Here is a 23902-nt window from a genome sequence, read left to right on the forward strand (position 1 = left end):
GTATAGATAACTAATCAGAAAGAACCACATCGTTGGGAGAGCTAGACTCTTAGACTTGTATCGCCTAGACAATGAGGCATGGCCCATGAAATTAGAACAAGGAATGAATTTGGATAAATTTCTTATGGACAACTCTATAGCATGAACTAAAGTATGAAATAATAAGAAATACCTCCTAAATACCCGATAGCCTGCTGATTATAAGTGTGATGGACAACACACCCATAAGCAAAACTCTACTAGGCACGATTTCACAGATACCCTGGTACCATGAACCGTGCTCTGATAGCAAGTCTGTCATGACCCAAGTTGTGGCCCTGGCCGTAACGAGCATCCCAAACCATGAAGGCCCAGATGCTCTTCTATATCTGGAAATCATGCACAATATTCATATAATATAGTAAATTAGAGAAAAACAACACAAGCCAAAAACATGGTCACTATCTTTTTCTTTAACTAAAAAATACTAAAAAATGAGTTCATGAAACATTCAAAATACCTGAAACTAGTCTGCAAAATCTCTAACAATTGAGAATAACATCTACCTAAAATATGGGACAATGCCCCCTGTCGGATCACAAATCAAAATAGAATAACTATAACAAGTTTCATAACCAGGCCTTTCGAAGTAAGGGAGGCTCACTAGCTGAAAACTTCTGACAATTCAATCTACTACTTAATAGAACCCCAGGACTGTGTCTTAGAATCCTAAAATTTAGGGGTCAATATAAATGTATTGGTATGCAGAATAATCCAAAAACAAAATATATTTTTATACAACATAGGTAAGATAATTTCATAAAAACATGTCAACATAAAACATTTGAAAATACATGGGCATAATTTAATGAGCTTTAAAACATCTTCCAGGAATCACGACTCAATTTTTTGTCTTACTTCTGAGCTAGATGGTACACCCTGCATTTCTACAATCTTACAGGATATATGGAATCCATCCTTGACTTGGCAGCCAAGCCTCCTAGTCCAAGTTTGCCGCAAAGATTGAGGTGTCAGTAAGGGGGACACATAAGATCACAAAGTAGGATGTCATAATCCTTAATCAAGTTAATATGTCATGGTAGTGCACAAGATTACAAAGTATGTCTCCTAATTATAGTCCCAAATTGGGACGGCATGAATCAAAGGTATACACAAGATCATAAAGCAGGGTACAATAATCCCGTGTCGGCAAATCACGGTTTTCAATATTGAGACTTTCAACTCATGCTATCTTCGAGTAACCATCTAACTCTCTTTAAGCCTAATTTTAGTTTCCTAAAATATAATTCATGCTTAATAACAAATCTTTATCACTCTGTTAAGGGCGCATCACAACAGGGTATCGTCATACCCAGACTTGCAAGTCATTCATATCATATCAATTCCACAACCCTTTTTATTCAAACACATACAGTTACTACAGAAAGGTTTATCCAGTCACATCAGAGTTCTCATTATTAAAATCATAAGAAACTCATTCAAATATACTCTTTTAATGAATCTTGAAAATATAACAGCGCTTCTATTTATTCTACTCATGCATAATGATTAAGGAGACATTCAAAACTTAAGAGTTTCTTATCATTCACAAATCAGCCCCCGACATTAGTTACATATAAATTTCATGATAAAAAGAGGAGCTCTTAATTCATGCTCTCAAAATAATTCACAATTTATATCATGCAAGGTTCATAAATTTCATCATGGGGAGTGGAATTTCATAAGTTACAATTGTAAGCCATCTTTCAATTTCAAATCACAAAAGCATGAGATTTATAAATCAAATTTATAGAAAACCCCATAAAAATTTCATAATTCCATTGAATAAATTTCACAATGCATGCTCTAAAAAAAATTTACCAATACTTATTGTATATACATGCATATACATGTTTAAGGCTTTTAGAAATCATAAAACATATACCCATGTAGTTTAGGAAAACCCCACGTACCTTAGATTATTTAGTTTGAAAGATGGAACCCTAATCTTGATAATTTTCTTGAGAATCTTGAATTGAAATGCTTGAATTCTTGATCTTTGTTGAAGAAAAAGTTGGATCTTGTCCTTGGATAGGTGGTTAGGGTTTTATTTTTAAGAGAAAATTGATTAAAGAGGCAATTAATGCTTCTTGGGGTTGAATTTTTTTGTTATGGATGGAATTTGGGTGAGGTGAAGTAACCAAAGTTCCCCTAGACCCTTTAGAAACTGATTTAGAATGTGAAATAGTTTGTAACGCACTCTGACACGTCATATTGCTATCGCGTCGGCTTACTGCCTCACACAGAAAATGCCATAACTTTTTGCTCGGGCATCGAATTTAGGCAAAATTGGTATCATTGGAAAGCTAATTCAATTTTCTATAATTTGATATGTTTGAGCTTCAATATTTTATGTGTATCGAAAGTTATACATATTCAAAGTAGACCCTTGTAGAATCAAATATCAAACTTTGGATGAATGAAAGATTCTTAGCTCAACTTTGCTCTAAGTGATTTTTATAAACATTTTTTACCTCATAATCACTTTATACACTAGGAGAAAGATCATGACACATGAATTTAAATATAAACCATGGAATTAGAGCTTACACACGTAGGAACGACGGTTCTCTTTCTAGCTCAAAAATGCGGGTGTTACACAAAGGTAAGTGGTCATTCCAACTACCCTTTAAGTCAACATCATCCTCTCTAAACATATCGTCTAGACTCTTAATGTCCTTTATTATTGACCATATTTTTGAGGGTAGAAGGCTGTATTGAGGTGGACTTGGGTACAAAGACCTTTTTGGAAGGCATTCTAAAAGTGAGAGGTGAACTGTGTACCTCTATCTAAAATAATGGACAATGGGATACCGTGCAACCTAACTAACTCTCTGAAGTAGAGCCTAGCATAGTCCTCAGCTAAATAGGAAGTATGAACTGGCAAAAAATAAGATGATTTGGTCATACTATCTACAATGACCTAAATTGAATCATGCTGATGATGAGTACGAGGTAAACCCATCGCAAAATCCATGTTCACTTACTCCCACTTCCATGTGGGAACACCAAACTTTTGCATGGACCTACTAGGCTTCTGGTGCTTAATATAAACCTATTGACATGTAGAGTACTTAGCTACAAACTCTGTGATGTCTCTCTTCATCCCACTCCACCAATAGATCTCCTACAAATCGTCGTACATCCTAGTGGCCGCTGGATAAATTGAGTAACGCACACCATACGCTTTTACAAGAATTCACTGCCTTACACCATCCACACATGGCACACATAACCTACCCTGGAAATGCCACACACCATCTCTCTCTTAGGAGAAAACCTCTATTTTATGACCTCTTACTGACTCTTTCAACTTAACTCTACTGGGATCTCTTTCCTACTTCTCTTTCACCTTGAAAACCAAAAAAGATTCTGAACCATTCTACACCAATACACTACCCTTAGCTGAATCAACCAAATAAACACCCAACTTGGCAAACTGATGAACTTTCTGAACTAACTTTTTCTTACCATCCTTAACGTGAGCAACCTAACCATGGACAACCTGCTGAGAGCGTCATCCATTACATTGGCCTTGTCCAAATGATATAGAACACTTATGTCCTAGTGTTTCCACAACTCTAACTACCTTATCTGACATAGGTTTAAGTCTTTCTGAGAAAATACATACTACAAGCTTTTGTGGTCTATGAACTCATCAACATGCACCCCATACAAATAGTGCCTCCAAATTTTTAAGGCAAACACAATAGCTGCTAACTTAAGATCATAGGTAGGGTAATTATTTTCATGGGGATTCAGATTCCTCGAGGAATAGGCTATGACCTTACCTCTCTCCATTAAAATAGACCCTAGACCAACTCTGAAAGCATCATAATACACCATAAACCCATGTGAACCATCTGGTAAAGTCAAATATGGGGCTATAGTGAGTCGAGTTTTTAACTCCTGAAAACTCTTCTCACAAGAATCTGACCACTGGAATTTGATTTTCTTCTGAGTCAATATGGACATGGGAGACGCAATAGACCAAAATCCTTCAACAAACCATTGGTAATAGCTAGCCAAACCCAAGAAACTCTTGATATCTTACGATGTTATAGGTCTAGGCCAGTTTCTCACTACTTTGATACTTTGAGAATTAACTCTAATTCCATTATTAGAAACTATATGACCAAGGAATGCTACTGACCTTAACTAAAATTTGCACTTTTTAAATTTGGCAAACAACTGATAGGATCTGAGAGTTTGTAATACTATTATGAGATGGTCTTCAATCATTTTTATTACGGGAGTAGACAAGAATGTCATCAATGAAGACTATGATGAACATGTCTAAGTACTGCTTGAACACATAGTTCATCAAGTCCACGAAAGCTGCTGGGGCATTAGTAAGACCAAATGACATGACTAGAATTTGAAGTGACCATACTGAGTTCTGGAAGCTATTTTTGGAGTGTCACTTTCTCTAACTCTGAGCTGATGATAGCTTGATCTGAACTGCCACCCTAAATTTGGTCAAACAAGTCATCTGTTCTAGGAAACACAAGGTCTAATGAATACCTTATCTAGAAGGTCTTTCAATTGCTCTTTTAGTTCTTTAACTTTCGCTGGAGCCATTCTATAACACCCCAAAAATATGCCCCGAGACGTCACACGATGCTTAGGGTTACAAGTGTCCCCAGGCTAATCCTTTTACTATTCATAACTCATAGACAACTAAATAAAATGCTTAAATCTGTATAAAACCAACAAAAACATAAAACTTTTCTAAACTTGATCAATACAAATCTAAACTTTACAAGATTACAACTCTATTTTTACAAAATAAAACTGAACTGAATAAATTAACTCTAATGACTGTCTATGGAGCCTCTACTAGTACTGACTTTAGGTAGCCTAGTCATGACTTCCAACTATCCAAACTCAATATGACTGAATAAAGAAAATACAATACCTATCGAAATGTATAACTAACTTAAGCCCTTAAATCATAAGGACTCATCACCTGCTGATTAGAAGCTGTGAACTGACTGAATATGGTATATGCACTACAACTTGTACCTACATTATGAGGAAATGTAGCACACAGATCAGTATATGAATTTGTACTTTGAGAATGCACTAAGTATATGGGGGTGTATGCAATTAAATAATCAATATCATAAATCCTCATAGAAAACATGCATGCTAGTATAAATGACTCACATAGCTTGAATTTACACCATCATAATCATGAATAAGGAAACATGAAATATAAATCACGCGAGTCATTGCACTTTATTCTAAATATGCATTCTTTCTTTGTTCTTAAACTTGTAGGATAAATAAATTCTTAAAAACAACATCTTTCAAAACATGCACTTTATTCTCATGAAAACTAGAAACTTCTTTGGAAACTTAAAGATTTTAAAACTTAAGAACCTTAGAAATCTTGGAATCATAGCTTTCAAAATATATATACTTTTATCTTATATAGAGTGGGGGACTACTTTGGGAGTTTCTTCTGACCGACATAAACCATGTGAGCTGCATGGAGTTTAATGTCTTGCCTACGTTGGGGAGAGCTATTGTATCCTTGCCATCAGAGTAGAACCTTTAAATTTTAGTGATCACTACCTTAACACACTTGGGGTAAATCAAATCCTATAGTGGCTCATAGTTCTGGAGAATAAGACCTTGGAATCATACCCAACTCGATGCTAAATACTACTCCCATACAAGAGCTCAGAACTTTTAGGAAATCTACCTTAAAATAACTCAAGGGTCTATAATGAAGACCAAATTATACTTCTCTTTGATTTAAATCATGTATAGTGTGGATTCCTATCTTAACTCAATATCAAAATATCAATTTTTGCTTTTAAAAGCACTTATGAAAACCTGCCAACAAAACTGAGATCATAATCTCCTTATAAACTCATAACTTGTACTTAGGGCTCAAAATATAAAGCTTTAAAGCATCAACATCATTTTTAAATCTCTTACTCAACAATCATCTTTAAAATCTTTCAACATTCTCAAAACAACAATCTTTAAATAGGGGTTAGTGACCCATATATCAAACTCATGTTAAAACACCAAAAGATTCATGTTTGATAATGTAAATATTGATGAATCAACTCAAAAGCTGGAAATTTCAGCAATAAGCATGAAAATATAAACATACTCATGTAATATCATAGCAAAACATCATACTTAATATGCTTCTTGAAAATACTTCAACAATATCAAAATAATAAAATCAAGAATCACAATATCATGCTTAAACTCGCTTGGAAAAATCTGAAAAATCACATTACTTGCATAAATATATGAAATTAGTCATGCAATTCCACTTCTAAATTATTGAAAACCTTATAAGCTTGTAATTAACGACAAAGGGTATAAACCCCAACTTGAATTTTATGGAAAATAATCTAAAATTCAGTAATTTGTAATCTAAAACAAGTCTTGGGTACAAGGACGAAAGGATTGTCCTTGCTGAAACCCCACATACCTTAATAGTTTAGTTGTGATAAATAAAACTCGACTTTGAAACCCTAGGAGATGCTCTTGAATTCTTTCTTGAGATTCTTGAATGTGATACTAAATTCTTGACTTGATTCTTGAAGATGATGACTTGAACTTTATGTTTCTTGAATTGGAAACTTTGAATTGTTGACCATCTTTAAGAAATTTGATGGAGTTCTTGGATAGGGATTAGGGTTTGTTCTTGAGGGAGGCTTGGAGAGAAATTATGATTTAAAGGTCATATAATGCTCCCTAAGGCTTCAATTCTCTGTTATGAATGAGTTAGGGTGAAGAAAAGTACCTTTTTTCCCTTAAAAATGTGAAAACAACACTTGGAAATTGGGTGCATACGATAGGGCATGCGTCGTACACTAATCACGTGATGCTACCACCTTATTCATGAAAATGGCCATAACTTTTCACTCGGGTATCGAATTTTGACGAAATTGGTATCATTGGAAAGCTAATTCAATTATATACAATTTTTTGGGTCATGGTATGAAAAATTTCATGTATATAAAGAGTTATATATGTTTGAAGTAGACCCTTGTAGAATCAAATATCAAATTTTGGATGAATCAAATGATCTTAGCTCAATTTTGTTCTAAGTTATTACTATGAACATTTTTCACCTCTAAACTACTTCATAGACTAGGATAATGATTGTGAAACTTTTATTTACATGGAAATCATTTGGATTAGAGCTTAGACGCGTATGAACAATGGTTAGAATTCTAGTACGACAATACGGGGTATTACAGATTCTGTATGGCAGAATAGAAATAGGCTAAGTATCAGGAAGAAGGTCTATTCCGAAGGCATTTTTTTTTCGGTAGGAAATCCAAGAAGATCTTCAAGAAACACATTTGGAAATTCACTTTCTACTAGAACTGATTCAAGATTAGGGGTCTCAGAACTAGAATCTTTAACTCAAACGAGATGATACACGTACCCCTTGGATATTTTTTTTCTCGCTCTAAGGTATGAAACAAGTTGACCCGTAATTGTTGAAGTTCTACCCCTTCATTTTAGGAAATGTTTATTTGAAAACTAATAATAGACAACTTTGTTTCTACAATCAACCGAAGCATAGTATGAATAGTGCCAAGCTATGCTGAGAATGACATCAAAAATTGTCATCTCTAGTTCTACTAAGTCTGATGAAGTAACTTTCTAAGATACCATAACTGGACACTTCCTGTATACCCATTGGTCTATAATAGACTTACCCACTAGGGTAGAGACTGAGAAGGGCTTTGCTAGGATTTTGGACTGACTCTGAAGTCAACAACTATGTAAAGAGTAACAAAGGACAAAAAAGCTCCTAGATCTAGCAAAGAATAAATATGAAAATGGTAACTTGTAACGTACTAGTGACTACACCAGGAGAAATTTTCTAATCTTATTAGGACTGAAGCGCATAGAGCCTATTTGGTATTGCTCACTGGTGGCACTAGAAGCCGCACCCTGCTGAGACGTGCGACCGAACTAAGCTAGGGGATGATTATGCTAACTTTGTGAATCCACCTGAGGACATTCTCTGATCCTATGGCCTGGCTTACCACATCAGAAACATAAATCACTTTCAGCCCTGCAGACACCCTGATGGTTTTTGACATACTTCTGTCAAAGAGGATTTGTTTAAGTATTTCTTACACTACCCTAAGATTTAGAACCTGGAGCCTTATCTTTATTACCATTTCTGAACTTAGAAACTGGAGCACTAGCTAAAGACAAGGATGGAACTGAAGATTTCGGGTAGAATTGAGAACAATTACTACCCTCTGACTTAGTTGAAGCTACCTGTTATAGACCTCTTAATTCCCTCTCTTTCTCTTTAGTCTTCTCCTCCTCTATCTATTGAGCATGGACTATTAACCTAGCCAAGCTCATCTCCTTAATCAGCATCACGATCCTACACTCCTTCACTACACTGTCAGACACTAGACACGAACTTACTCATCTTAGACCTGCTATCAGCTACTAAATAAGGAGCATACCTGGATAACTGAGTAAACTTGAGAGAATGCTCTTTCACTGTCATGCTGCCATGATTCAAATTAATGAACTCTAAAACCTTGGATTCCCTCAACTCTAATGAGAAGAACCTATCTAGAAAGATAGTAGAAAACTCCTCCCATTTTATATGCCCCATATCTGTGGCCCTATTTGCCTTCTACTATTTAAAACATATATGAGATATATCCTACAACTGATACACAACTAACTCAGCACTCTCACTAGTAGTTACCCCCATAATATCTATTACCTTTCACACTATGTCAAGGAATTCCTATGGGTCCTCTTCAGATTTAGACCTTGAGAACAGATGAGGGTTCATTTGGGTAAAGTCTCAAATTTTAGCTGTAACAGTATTGGCCACTGGTTTGGTCTGAAAAATAGCTGGACATTCATTTTTGGATGACACAGGATGAGCTAGAGTGGTGAAAGCTACTTTGAATTCTATGTGAGAGATATACTCGTCCAAGGGATCTGACTGAACGGGTGGAGGTGCTGGCTGATTCTAGTTCTTCTTTTATTAGTTTTTTTAGGAGGAATATTCTATAAATAGAAGGGAAAAGATGAATTACATAGAGAGTTTAACTTTATCACATACTCACTCACACGGCATGAATACTGAAAGAAGGAAACCTTTTCCTAAAAATGACTCAGTCTCTTGTCCATAAGTGTGGCACTCTACACACCCATGCATAAAACTCTATTTGAACTCGCTTTCATAATCCCTATTACACTATAGAACCTTAGGATCTTATACCAATTATGTAATGCCTTGAGACTACACCTTGGGCATCATACGGTGCTTACAATCTCGAAGGACCACAAGCTAACCCATGACAGAGCATGTTGACTGACTGAGTAGGACTGAGTTTACTGAGTTCTGATAACTGACTGAGTACTACTATTCTTGACCTTTACTGGGACTTTTCTATATATATTGAAACTAATTAAACAACTAGCTTTCGGGTAACAAATACCCCTAAGACTCGATCGCATAAATGATAAAACATGGTAGTTCTTGAAAGCCTAACAATAGTCAATTGTTCACAATTCATTCACTCTGAGGTAATTTACCAAACATTTGAGGTGATAAACTTATACATGAATAAGAACACATGCTAACATATCATAATTGCATTATTTAATTCACATGGACATTCTATAAAACACTTAGGGGGCATGATTGTTATACATAGTAATGAACAACACATAAGCATCATGACTACAACTTAAAGTTGCAATTTCAAGTATTATAACATGGGACTTACATCAATCAACATACATGCTATCTTATGTTCATGACACTCATAAAAAAATATTGAATTGAAACCACACAACAACACAAACATGAATACAACCAATTTGCACAAGTAAATCATGAATCAATAAACTTGTATTTTTAAAAAAAGGTTCTTGAACTCCAAGGGTGGAAGAAAACCGAAGGATAAACACGCAACATACCTTGATTGTTAATTTTGTGAAGATTGCCGGTGATTTCTTGAAGTTTAGACTTGAATTTGATGAACCTAGGGTTTTGTTCTTGAGGGGATTTTGAAAAAAATGAGCAATTATGCTATTTGGGACTTTTATCCCGTGTTATGGACCTATTGGGTAAAAGTAAAATAAACTATTTTCCCTTAAAAATATGGAACAAAACTGCAGAAATTACACGATCCAGATAGGGCAGGCACCGCGGGCTTCAGAGCGCTGCTATGGGTAGGGCATCGCAGGCTCTCCCAGCACAAGAACGACTCAGGGTCTGCTGTTTTGGAGTTTTAAACACACTTTTATTCTTGCCAAAAAATTTTGAAACTCACCCTAGATGTGCTATTGACTTCCCCGATCATGAATCAACTTAAAAAATAACTTTCTGATGTCAGGGGGGGGGGGGGGAAGAGGTTGAAAATAAATTTATCAAAGTTTGAGGGCTTTAGAAATGACTAAGTTGTAACACTTCGCTGAAATTTTCTATGTCTGGGACCTCTTTTGCCATGCAATAAAGGATTGAAAAGACTAAGATTCTATGGGGTCTTACACTCTGACTCTAAGATGATAATATCCAGATCTGAGGTCTATCATAGAGAAATAACTTGCAACTTGAAGTTGGTCTAACAAGTCATTAATTATAGGGAGATGATACTTATTAGAGATGGTGACTTTGTTTAACTGATTGTAGTTGATGCATATTCTAAGAGAATTATCTTTCTCACGCACGAATACAAATGGAGCACCTAATGGGGAAATACTAGGCCTGAAGAAACCCTTATCTAAGAGATCCTTCAACTGTTCTTTCAATTACTTAAGCTCCGCTAGAGCCTTTCTATAAGGTGGAATAGAGATAGGCTGGGTATCTTAAAGGAGATCTTTTTTGAAGTTAATTTTCCTTTCGGGATGAATTCTGAGAAGATGTTCAAGAAGTATATCTGTAAATTTCCTTACTACTAAAATTTAAACAAGACCAGAATTTAAGTCCTTGACTAGGATGAGATGATAAATAAACCCTCTGGATATTATTTTTGTTGCCTTATGATATGAAACAAACTGAATCTTAAGCACTATTCAATGAGTGGTTCATTAAGAAACTGGAACTGAACAATTCTATTTCTATAATTAACTAAAGCATAATATGAGTGGAGCCAATCCATACCAAGAATGACATTGAAATATGTCATTTCTAACTCCACAAGATCAACTGAAGTGGATTTCTGAGACACTGTGATAGGAAAATTTTTGTATACCCGTCTAGCTATAATGGACTTATCCACTATTGTAGAGACTGAGAAAGGCTCTACTAATATTTCTGGACTGATACCAATGTCTATATCTATGTAAGGAGTCACAAAAGAAAGTGAAGCTTCAGGATCTAACAATGCATATACATGAAGATGAAAGACTTGTAACATACCTGTAACCACATCATAGGAACCTTTCTGATCATGCCGCATCTAGAAAGCATATAGTCTGTTCCTAAACTACCCACTAGTTGCGCTGGAAGTAGAGCCTTGCTGAGTTGGGCGACCTGCTGGTGCTGCTGAAGATTTGGTCTGGCCCTGTTGGTGATCATTTGTACTCATCTGAACAGTACTCGGGTAATCTTTGATCCTGTGGCTTGGCTTAACACATACATAACACCTATCGTTACCAGCTCTAGACTTTCCATGATGATTTTTACCTCACATCCCATAGAGCAGATTGGTATGACTACTTTCCACACTACCCTAGGACGTAGAGACTGGCGCTCTATCCCAACTATCTAGACTAAACTTAGTTACTGGCACACTGGATGAAGATGGAGCTGGGGATGAAAATTTCTAGCGGAACTGAGAATAATCACCGCCTTCTGATCTTGGCTGAGAAAAGTTAAAACTACTTATTCTGGCCCTCTTATTCTTTCTTCCCCTCACTTAGAGCTTCTTCTCCTCAATCTACTTAGCTTATGAACCATCAGTCTAGAAAGGTCCATCTCCTTAATCAACATGGCAGTCCTACACTCCTTGACCACACTATCAGATACACCTGATATAAACTTACTCATCTTGGATGTAGAGTCAACTACCATAGTTGGAGCTTCCAACTACGTGAACTTTAGTAAGTACTTTTTCACACTCATACTAACCTTCTTTGAGTTTATGAACTCTTGAACCTTAGCTTCCCTCAAATCTAGTGGGAAGAACCTGTCTAGAAAAGTCGTGGCAAACTCCTCCCACTCTATAGGCTCTACTTCCACACCTCTTTCTTCTTTACACTGCTTAAACTAAGTGTGACCTACTTCTGTAGCTGATAGGAACCAACTCTGCACTCTTATTTGATGTGACACCTATGACGTCCATAACTTTTTTGCACTCCATCCAAAAACTCTTGTGGATCCTTCTCAAACTTGGATCTAGAAAATAAAGGGGGATTTATTTTATTGGAGTCTCAAATCCTAGCTGCAGCTGTATTCAATACTGGATTGCTTGGGCAACAACCTAATGCTTGTTATGAGTAGCTACAAAATGGTATAAAACTGTGAAAGCAGTCCTGAGCTTAGTATGAGAAACATGGTCATTCAGGGGATCTTCCTGAATAGGTAGTGGTTCCTTCTTCCGTTATTTCTTCTGGGAGGTATTTTTTGTAAATGGAATGAAGGCCAAGTTAGAAAATGGAATTCAATAGATCTCATGTCTTTCGCACGACATGAATACTGTAAGAAGAAAAACTTTCCTAAAAACTTCTCTTATCCTTTTGTCGATAAGTGTGGCGCGCTTCAAACCCATGTACAAGACTCTTCTCAATGCGGCTTTCAAACATCCTAGGACACTTTAAAACCTTAGGCTCTGAGAATTATTTTTGTCACGACCCAAGGCTACCCCCTAGTCATGACACGGTGCTTAAGGATGCATTTAACCCCAAGATAAACCATGATCTGGTACTTGCTATAAGCATTGAATAAAATTATAGTAATATAACATGTGCAGAATATAAACTAATAAGGTACTGTCAGTTTGAAATAATAAAATACATAAAATGACATTTCTAGAATATTTGAAAAATACTAAAAACTAGATTGTCTGTCTAGAAGCCTCTAAAATGTAAGGATTTGATGGGACAAACCCCCAATGAACTCCAACTGACTGAACATAAAGAAATAATAAAATAACTAAAATATCATGTCATGTCATCGGTGGATGAGGACTCTCCACTGCCACTATGGTGAAACTATTGAGCTGTCTATGGATGGTAGGGAAACTTTGTGTCCAAACCTATTTTATTAGACAAAATAGCGCAAAAGAAAAGTATGTTATTAGTACTTTGCATGTACTAGTACGTGAGGTAAGGATTAACTGAAATACATATGGTAACTGAATATGGATGCATGAACACATAAAACTGAGAATACCAGATCAAGTAAAGCATGTACTAATATGATCTTAAATAACTAAATAACTAATTACTGGGTCAAGTAAACCTAAACTTATATAGACTGATGTACTGAATGAAAGCTATTATGTAAGCGACATGACCCAATCTAAGCTAATCGGGGTTGAACTTGTAACTCAGTTGGAAGGATGTCAGTACCTTTCCACGTGTACAAATACATAACTGTGTGGATCCACCAAACTGGTGTCCTAAAGGACACGGGAGTCACCCACTACTGACAGGTTCCCCTAAAAGAGTGTTTCACTCTCTACTGGCATGAAGACCTCTCATACCTATATTGGGTACGTAGTTCTACAAATTACGGTCTGCTACTAAAGGTCACACCTTCTAGTGGTACGTGAGCGCCATCCCTGGGTTCGCTCGATACTAAATCCTACTCCCAACTAAATGACACTGGTATTATTATATGTCTAACATGTTGTGGTGTTGTAATAATAGATGCTCAACATAAACATGGTAGTCTGAATGAAATAATAAAACATGGTCTAACTGACTTGTAACTTGAAAATAAAAACATGTAAAACACATAGGTATCGAGTGTTCATAACCCACCATCACTGAATGATTTCTAAATACGATAATAATGATAAAACAAAGATATAACTTCATAGTTCTAGGGCCTAAACATGAGCTTCATTAATCTGATGAATTTCATGAATTGAAATATGGGAATGTGTTAAACATGAGAAAAATAACATGATTACATGGCTAAATTCATAGTGTGGGAATTTAACATGAAATCAATGGAATATGATATGGAAAATTTTAACTCAACGTAAAAAAGCTTAATTCTCTTGGAAACACTTATAGACATGGCTTGTAATTAATTTAGCAAGAAATTCATGGACTAATTTAATAAGATTCACAAATGATTTCATAGAGAAGGATAGATTTATACTTTTAAATAAAAATAGGGTTTTTGGTCTCTATGGATGAAAGGGACCCACTAATGAATACCTACATACCTGATTTTCTTGACTTGTAACGAAAGTTTGAATCTTGGGACTTGAACGATGAATTTTAGGTTAGGAACCCTAATATTGATGTTCTTGAAGATAGGAGGAGAGAATATGTTGTTGATTTAAGAAAAAGGTGAGGAAATAACTCATTTGTATGTTTTAAAGTCATAGGTTTGGAGTTTAAAGAGGAGAAAAGACCCAAAAAAAAACCCTTAGAAACCTTATGGAAGTCATTTGGAAGCTATACCGACGAGTTTGGGTATGACTCATATGTTTTGGGTACGGGTCGTACCTTGAGTCATACCCAAGAACCAAAATTTTAACCCCTATCATTTTGGGTATGACTCCTCCTGATAACTTATACGGTCTGCTTACGAGTTGTATCAGTGAGTCGTGTCACTTATAGCTTTGATAGTGCTTTAGTAATTTGGCCATAACTTTTCATTCGATATCCTATTGAAGAAAAATTGATATCATTGGAAAGATAATTCAAACGTTGTTGGGTATTTTATCTCATGAATTATTCATATAACAAATGTTATGCTCGCATCAAGATGACTACAGTTATATTCCTTATAGAAACTTAATAGCTAAGAGATGTTTCAACTTGTTCATGAGCTAGGAGCAATTTGAGGACTTAATATTTGTCCAAGTAACTTATAAGGCTATACAAATATGATGCTTGATTCTTGAATCCTTCACTGATTAGGATACGAGTCACATCTTACGACTCGTATGATCATCTTAGAACTTCCAAGGTTTAAGTCATACCTTAAAAAGAATGTCACCTATCACACACAATCATAGATATTAGTTAAGAAAAAAACTCATATGGTGTATGTATGACTCAGGGTCATAAGTCGTATGCTGTACAGTAACTTTAAAACACAGGGTATTACAAATTAATTCCTAAAGAATTTGTTAATCAAACTATTCATAATGTTAATCTACCAATAATGGAGGAGTTCAAATGTTAAGCTACCAAGAATGGGGGAGTTTAGTGATATACCAGTGTGGATGATAGATTACAAGGGAGTGTTTTCAGTTAAAATAACATAGTAGTACATTCAGATACAAGGAGGAGCACAACAATATTTATAAGTGCATATGGATAAAAGGATTGCCATTCAAAATGGCTTTTCTAATATGGAGGATTTGGAAATTTAAGGTACCAGTGGATAATAGAATAAGGAGATGGGGAATCGAAGGACCTTCAATGTGTTGGCGTTGTGAGAATCCATCTCAAGAGACAATGGCTAATGTCTTCATAAGATCTAATATTGCTAACAGGACATGCTCCTATTTTTCTTATTTTTTAGGGCTCAATACAGAAGTATTATCCTTTAGAAAGGTCAGTGTAAAATGGTGGGAAGTTGAGATTAAGAAGAGCGTTCAACTATATTATAGAGTTTTGCCAAGCATTTTGTATGGAAGTTGTGGAGATGGAGAAATAGTAGAAAGAGCGAAGGTAAGAGAATTACTTTTTAAAGGATCATTCATAACATTCTGAAATCAATGCATAAGCTTCTTAAAGTGAGACAACCTAAGAGATCTTTTACTTGGGATTGGCCAAGATTTTTTAAGGAGTTTTATGAATTCAAACCAATATTGAGGATTACTAAGGAGGTATGGGTGTTTCCACCAATAAGATGGATTAAATATAATATAGATGGAGCATCCAGAGGGAATCTAGAGTTAAGTTCATATGCATTTTGTTTGAGAAATGAGGATGGTGATCTGATATATGCAGAATCTGATAGGTTAGAGAATGTTACAAATATAGTAGCTGAAGCAACAGTTATGCTAAAAGCTAGTGACCATTTAGGGAAAACAGGTTATGCTCAGGTAATATCTCAAATGTATTCCCTACTATGAAAGAAGGTATTAATAGCAAAATAATGAGTTGCAACCATCCGCCACAGAATGAAGCTGGAGGTTTCATAAAGTTTAGAAGTATGAAAATTAAATGATGATTAAGGAGGAGAATGGAGGTGTCTTACTCTTGAAAGCTGATGCTAAGCAATATAGAGTACCCTCAGGCACAATGTTGATGATCCAAAGAGAAGAGGGACAAAATGAATATTGAAGTGAGGAGGCAGTAGTGTTAAGGGTTCGGACAATATAGGAATGAGATGGAAAAGGAAACACTACAAGCTTTTATACGTAATGGGCCAACAGATTTGGGGTGAATTTGGGTTGTTGTTGGGCCTTAAGTTCCTTTTATTATTGTGTTGTTTTTTATGGGCTATTTGGCCTAGTGATCTAATCTTAATTTAAAATTTAATAAAATCTCTATTTAAATTTTTTTTTTAAAAAACATTCCGTAAAAACATATCCATTTTAGTTGTCATCATATATTCCAAATGACCCTTGGATGTCCTAAATGAATGTGTTGATTTAATCACCAAATATAAGGATCAGAATCGCACATCACCATCCGCGAACCAATATTTGGGTCTAGCTGTAAGAAGTCATAATCGACTTCACTAAACAATGAATTCTAGGATTCATTGACACCATAGTTTTTCAATATCCATAACTCAAAAGTGTTACGCTGCTAAGGAACATAAGTTTTCAATATCCATAACTCAAAAGTGTTACGCTGCTAAGGAACATAAGTACAATAAGCACATAGCATTCCTTTCAATTCTGAAATCCCAACATCGATGTTGCCCTATATGCGTAATAATTACTTTGGCAATGGTATCTCTTAGTACACTTCATTTGAAATACTAAATGAAACCAAATAGAAAGTTCTTGAAACCACAAAATAGTCTCCAGACATACTGACCCAGTGAAATGCATTACTTACTAATGCCAAAGCAGAACCCATACTATACGTCCAACTAATAATTCTATGAGGAAATTTGTAAATAGTTCTCCAGTAACCACTTTTCAACATAAAAATCTCACCAGGTACTTTGATCCCCTCATTGGGATTGTGAATTTTTAGGATTTTATTGTCACCAATAGTTGAGCCATAACCCAATCCCAAACGATAATAACCCTACATTAGAAATTCTAGTTGAGGAAGTAGTATTGGTTCTCTTGTGGAGGGGTTCCACAACATATGTATGTATTGTTGAATAGTTTGACTAAAAGTACGGATAATAAGCAATCCACTTTAGGTACAAAAAATTCTGAAGCTTGAAGGGGGGTCTAAGTTTTTGTAGTTTGTCAACCAGTCGAACAGATGATAAAGGACAAAATAGATGGAAGTTGTATTAGCCGCAAAGTAACTTTTGTAAAAAAAAAGTACTTTTGGGGAATGTGGATCATTCTTGGCATAATTGAGATACTTGTTGACAAAATAAGGAACAGAGATTAATGCGTTCCACAATTTAGAAACACATTTAATTGAACAAGATAGCGTACAGATAACTTGTAGGGGATCTCCATAATTATGTCATCCTTGAAAGGGAAATTAAAATGACAAATGACCTGATCAACATCCATTTGTCCCTCCCTGTTAATTGAGGGGTACATAGTGCACTTGCGTGCAATAAAGTTAGGAGTTAGTCGGTAAAAACAGAGACACACATAAGGATATATGTATGAAATGAGAGTTTTTAAAATTTACTTAATATTTTTCTATATCAGTTTAAAACCAAACAAAATTAGTGTATTGATTGTGTACGAAATATGATATCTAACTAGTTTGGTGTGCTTTTATTTTTCGGATCTAAAATTTGCATTAGAACAGACAATTTTCTTTAATTTGTATATGTTAGTATGCAAGTATTTTGTACATATTTTAGTGTATGAAAATGATATCAAAATGAGGAATGATATTACTAATTATAAGAAATTTATAAGAAATCAGTTTAGATTTCATTTAGTTTTTTCAATCAAGTTTAAACCATGTTATCTAACATATCATATACAAAATGATTTTTGATCTATGAAATTGATATGTAATATAATATACAAGAATGATGCATATTTATAAAGGTTTTTAGTGATTAAAGTGGTATGAAATAAACATCAAACATGTTGATACTATTTTTTTCGACATTACAATCAAAATATATAAATTTGTATTTTGAAGAAATTTTTTCGACAACTGTGATAAAATTTTTGGATAATATTGTGCCTTGAATCTGTGAGGAAGATCACCCGTCATAGAATTGAATAAAAATTCCCTGAAACATAAACATTAATCTACCAAAATTGAAACACCCTGGGTTTGGGACCCTTAGAAATTTGTTGGGTTTTGTGTTCACTAGACTGGGTACAACTCAAGTAGGGGTCGTATAGAGTGGATACGGGTCGTATGACCCAATCGTGTGTTGTCCAATATTGGATGATGGTCGGATGGTTTGGTTTTGAAATAGGTACGACTATGGGGTACCATTTGTACGGCATGGTAGAGTTGTATGTGATGTGTGAGCTAATGCTAGCATATTTGAGGCTTTTAACTAAGAATAATTGCGAAGTCTTAAGAATTTTTGCTATTTTTGATTATTTTATGTTTGATTTTGCAGTAGAAGCTAATATGATAGAGAACCAACAAGAATGGAAGCAAATGAGCTAAAATCTGAAGTAAATAGAGCCAAAGTGTGGCTGACGACATTTGCGATAAGTCGTTAGTCCTATAATAAGCTATCAGCTTCGTCGTCAGTAGTAGACAAAAAATTGGCCTAAGTTAAAAGCTATGACGACATTTTGTGATAGGTCGTCAAAGAGCTGATAAGCCGTCAAGAATGCCATCAGCCTAAGGCAGCACACAAGAACTGAAGCAGAGACTTGACGACATTTGTGATAAGTCATAAAGAAGCTGATAGGGCATCACCATTTGTCGTCAGCATTAGGCAGCAAATGTCCAAAGCAAAGAGGAAGCTGACGACATTTGTGATAAGCCGTCAGCCTCCTGATAGGATATCACAAATGGTGTCACCTAATCTGAAGAATTTCAGAATTTTATTATTTTGTTTCCATAATTAGGGTGAGATATTTAAAGCCTTATTTAGGTTTTTCTTGAGAGTTGAGAACATTGAGTTTTGAGACATATACTTTGATATTTTCTCTCTCTACTGTTGGCTTGAAAAAGCAATTACTTTAAAGAGATTATCATCAGTATTTCGGTATTTCCTTTGTGATTTAATCTGAGAATCTCTAGTTTATATTCATCTTATGGTAAGTTTATCTTTCAAAGAATGAATTCATCTAGTTGCTTCAATTATTACATCATGAGCGGCTAAATTCCTTTAACCTGAATTATGGGATCTAGGGTTAGGTTTTGATTAGGTGCTGAGTGTTCAAGATTCGAAAGGTGGTAGGAATTCTTGATAATTCTGAGGATTTAATTATTGTCTGTTGGTTGCAAACGATAGATAACACCTACTTTGATTTGTTTGAGAAAGAAATTAAATATAGTGGGAATTGAATTATCAATAGGGACTTGGAAGCAACAAAAACTTCTATTTAATAATTGACGCTATAACAAGGTTGATTAACCTGAGGTAAAATCTGCTCATAAATATAAATTCCCAAATTCTGAGAGGATTAGGTAAGTAAATGCTTAAGTTGGTCGAGAGACATTTAGGCATAACTTTGATAAAGATAACTTGTTGTTCTATCCACTGTGAGAATCTTGAACTACTATTAGCATCTGTCAAGTACCGAAACTCTTAGTGAACATAATTTTAGTTTTTCATACACTCTTTATTACAAACACTGAAACCAAAGTGACTTACAATTACTTGTTAAACTAAAAACCCCTTTTTTCCGGAAACAACCAACTATCAGTTGATTAAATCACAAATGACTTACTTTCACATCATATTCCCTTTGGTATTTGACCCCAACATAGTTGGGTTTTATATTAACAATGATCGCTTACATTCTCATTGAGAGGTGTAGTTTGAGCATTATCAAAAATGGCACCATTGCTGGGGAATACGATTGTAAACTGAAGTTTGTGTGAGCTAATTGACTGTTAGTTAAGTTTCCTAGTTTTACATTTATTTGTTGTTTTTTTTATTTCAAGATCGTTATAGTGTATGCCAAGAACCAGAAGTTCTGGAGAACTGTTATTACCACCTAATTCAGAATCGTAATGAATTAGAAGAATGGCAGAGCAACAAAAGGCTGACAGACTGGCAGCCTTAGCTAGAGCTAAGGTGAATATAAAAAATGTCGGGCAACAAGCATGACATCCAAATCCTGAGGATGAAGATTTGGGAGATGAGGAGCTGCTGAATCCCGGTAACCCAAGGCGTGTAGAGCAAATAGCTGCACCTGTATGGTGTAATGTTAATAGGAACCGTCCGTTTTGAGAAAGGCAAGAGTACCAGCCAATCCAGTATGATCTAAATGATGATGATGATGGAATGGACGGAGCAGGTACAACGGGTGCAATTATTCCTCCATCGTTGGAACCTGGGGAAAAGTTCAACATTACGAGTACTATGATCCAACTCCTCAATCTGAACGGGTTGTTTGGTGGCCTTCCTAGGGATGACTCAAACTTGCATATGGTGAATTTTTTCACCATCTGTAAATCCTTTGATAACCCAAGAGAGGGACAGAATGCTATCCGGTTGAGATTGTTTCCGTTGTCTCTGTTTGGAGAGGCAATATTGTGGCTAAATAAGCGGACACCCGATTCTATAACCAAATGGAGGCAATTGAAAGGAGCTTTACTAGAAAGGTTCTTTTCGCCTTCTAGGAGGATACATTTGAGGGATGAGATCAGCAACTTTAGGAAACTCCAGACTGAAGCCTTGTATGAAACCTGGGAAAGATTCAAGAAGAAGCTGACACAGTGTCTGAACCACAACATGATGGACATACATTTGATGGAGACTTTGTACAGGGATCTCAACTCTGTTACTAAGCCAATCGTAGATAATGCTGCTGGTGGTTCATTTATTGATCTTACATTCCCAGAGGCTTCAGAGATGTTGGTCAGAATGACCAAATAAAGTTGGGTATAGCATACCAGAGACTATGGTAGCTAGCCTCACTGTATCTGTGGGTATTTTTGTGGAATAACGCAGAAGAGATGAGAAGCGTGACCGAGACATGGCTCACCTTAAAAAGAAAATGGACTTTCTGACCAAGCACTTGCTATCAGGAAAGATTGAGAAGGTGAAAGTTGTTGGATCTCAGGATAGGATTGAGGCTGGTGCAGATGAAGAGACGAACTATTTTAATAATCAGGGGGGTTTCCGAGGCAATAGCCAAGGGAATCAAGGTTGGACTTACTATGATAAGCCTGGTTATAAAGATAGGGAGCAAGGAAATTGGAGGAATAATAGGAGTTGGCTATATATTCCTCCTGGAAATCATGAGGCTGCTACAACAAGTTCTGAAAAGATGTCCATGGAGGACATGATGGCTAAGTTGTTAAGGGGAGTGGACGCTACCAACTCTGGTGTGACTACCATGAAGATCGATCTGACATCCATCAGTCAGTTGGTGTACTCATACTCCACCATAATCAAATAGTTGGAGCAGCAGATGGGCCAACTTTCTGCAGAATTCTACCAGAGGAAGAGTGGAATGTTCCCAAGTGATATGATCCATAATTCGTGGAATTATGGTTCATGTATGGCAATTACCACTAGAAGTAGTAAGATATTACCTGGCCCTTCTGTGGGCAAACCTATAGTTGAGGAGATAGTTGTTGATAAATTGGATGAAAGTGGTCTAGTGGAGTCTGAGAAGCTGGATAATTCTGATGATGTTCTAGAGAAAGGTGAAGAGAAAGAGAAGGAGGTAGTGCTAAAAACTATCCTAAGACCACCACCTCTATTTCCTCAGCGGTTGAAGAAGAAAGCTGATGATGCAAAATTCAGCAAATTCATGGCAATGCTCAAGTAATTGACAATAAATATGCCTTTGTTTGAGGCACTTGAGCAAATATTAGGATATGCTAAGTTCATGAAGGAGCTGGTGACCAAGAAAAGAGCGGTGAGATACAAATTGGAGGATAATCTCCATCATTGTAGTGCTATCTCTACATGGTCCTTGGTGTAGAAAAAGCCAAACCCAGGAACATTCACTGTTCCCTGTACGATTGGGTCTATAGAATTCGCTAACGCATTATGTGATCTGGGCGCAAGCATGATGTTTGAGCAGACGCTAACACATTTGAAGCTTTTAACTCTGAATAAATGCGAAGTCTTAAGTAACTTTTGTTGATTTTGATTATTTTTATTATTTTAATATAGATACAAGTGATCGGGGAGGAAACCAAAGAAAAGAAGAATAAATTAGCTAAAATCTGGTGCAAATAACCTAAAGTGTAGATGATGCTATTTATGAAGCGCTATCAGACATGGGACATGCTGTCTAAGTTGCAGTAAAGCTTGGACAGAACCTGAGGAGTTGATAAGAAATGTGAGGACGTTTTGGAAGTGCTGTCAAATCTGTGACAGGGCTTCAAAATTGTCATCTACCAGAGGCAGATTATACTGATTTCCAGTGAAAATGTGACGACATTTTTAACACGCCGTCACATTTTTTGACACGCCGTTAGATTTTCCGTCAGAAAAATCAGAAGATAACAATTCACTGGAAACTTTGACAATATCTTGCACACGCCGTCAAACGTCTTACACACCGTCAAGATTGCCGTCATCTATTCCGAAGAAAATCATAAATGTTAATTTTATTTCCTTATTTAGGGTTGAATATTTAAAGACTTGTTTTAGGATTTTTATTATGATTCATCTATTACTGAGAGACAACATACGATATTTTTTTCTCTCTCTCAAGAACAATCTTGTTTGTGTTTTTGCCTTGTGATTCAAAGACAAGTTTAATTTCATTTTCATTCATCATTGAAAGTTAATCTTTTCAGTTATGAATTCAAATTGCATGCTTGTTTCTTGCGTCATGAGGAGCTAAACTCCTTTACACTGGATTGTGGGATCTAGGGTTAGGTCATGATGAGGTGTTAATTAACTACTCAAGGTTTAATAGGTGTTAGGATATCTTGGTAATTCTGATAGTATAACTTATGTCTATTGGTTGCAAACAATAGGCGTACCTACTTTGGTTCGCTTGAGAAAGAAATCATAAACTGTAGGAAACGAATTATCAACAGGGACTCAGAAAGGCTTCGTTTAATAATCAGCACTGTAACGAGGTTGATTAACCTGAGGTAAATTCTGGTCAGTAAGTTGCAACTCCCTAAGTCCGAGAGGATTAGGAAGTTAGATGCTTTAATAGGTCGAGAGACATTTGAGCATGCTCTCGATAGAGATAGCTTGTCATCCTAACCACCGAGAGAACCTTGAGTAAATGTTAGTATCTATCATGTACTGTAAGCCCTAGTAGACACGATCCTAGTTATTTCATAAAATATTTGCTACAAATATTTAATTCAAAGTACAAATTAATTTCCTGTGAAACTCAAACCCCCATTTCAGGAAACAACAAACTACCAATAAATTATATCGTAAATAACTCAAAGTTCACACCTTATTCCCTATGGGATTCGACCCTAACCTAGTTGGGTTTTATATTAACAACGATTGTTT

At 35.7% G+C, this 23902-nt stretch overlaps 1 long non-coding RNA gene across 1 annotated transcript; it reads right to left on the reverse strand.

The window, feature by feature from the left end:
• Window positions 1–12604: 12604 nt before the first annotated feature.
• Window positions 12605–16520, reverse strand: LOC124889522. Its single transcript, XR_007048584.1, has 2 exons — window positions 16412–16520; window positions 12605–15199 (listed from the first exon to the last, which is right to left on the reverse strand). It is a non-coding gene; the product is annotated as an uncharacterized LOC124889522 (long non-coding RNA).
• Window positions 16521–23902: the final 7382 nt, after the last annotated feature.

Source organism: Capsicum annuum, chromosome 1 (genome assembly GCF_002878395.1).
Source record: "Capsicum annuum cultivar UCD-10X-F1 chromosome 1, UCD10Xv1.1, whole genome shotgun sequence".
NCBI lineage: Eukaryota > Viridiplantae > Streptophyta > Magnoliopsida > Solanales > Solanaceae > Capsicum > Capsicum annuum.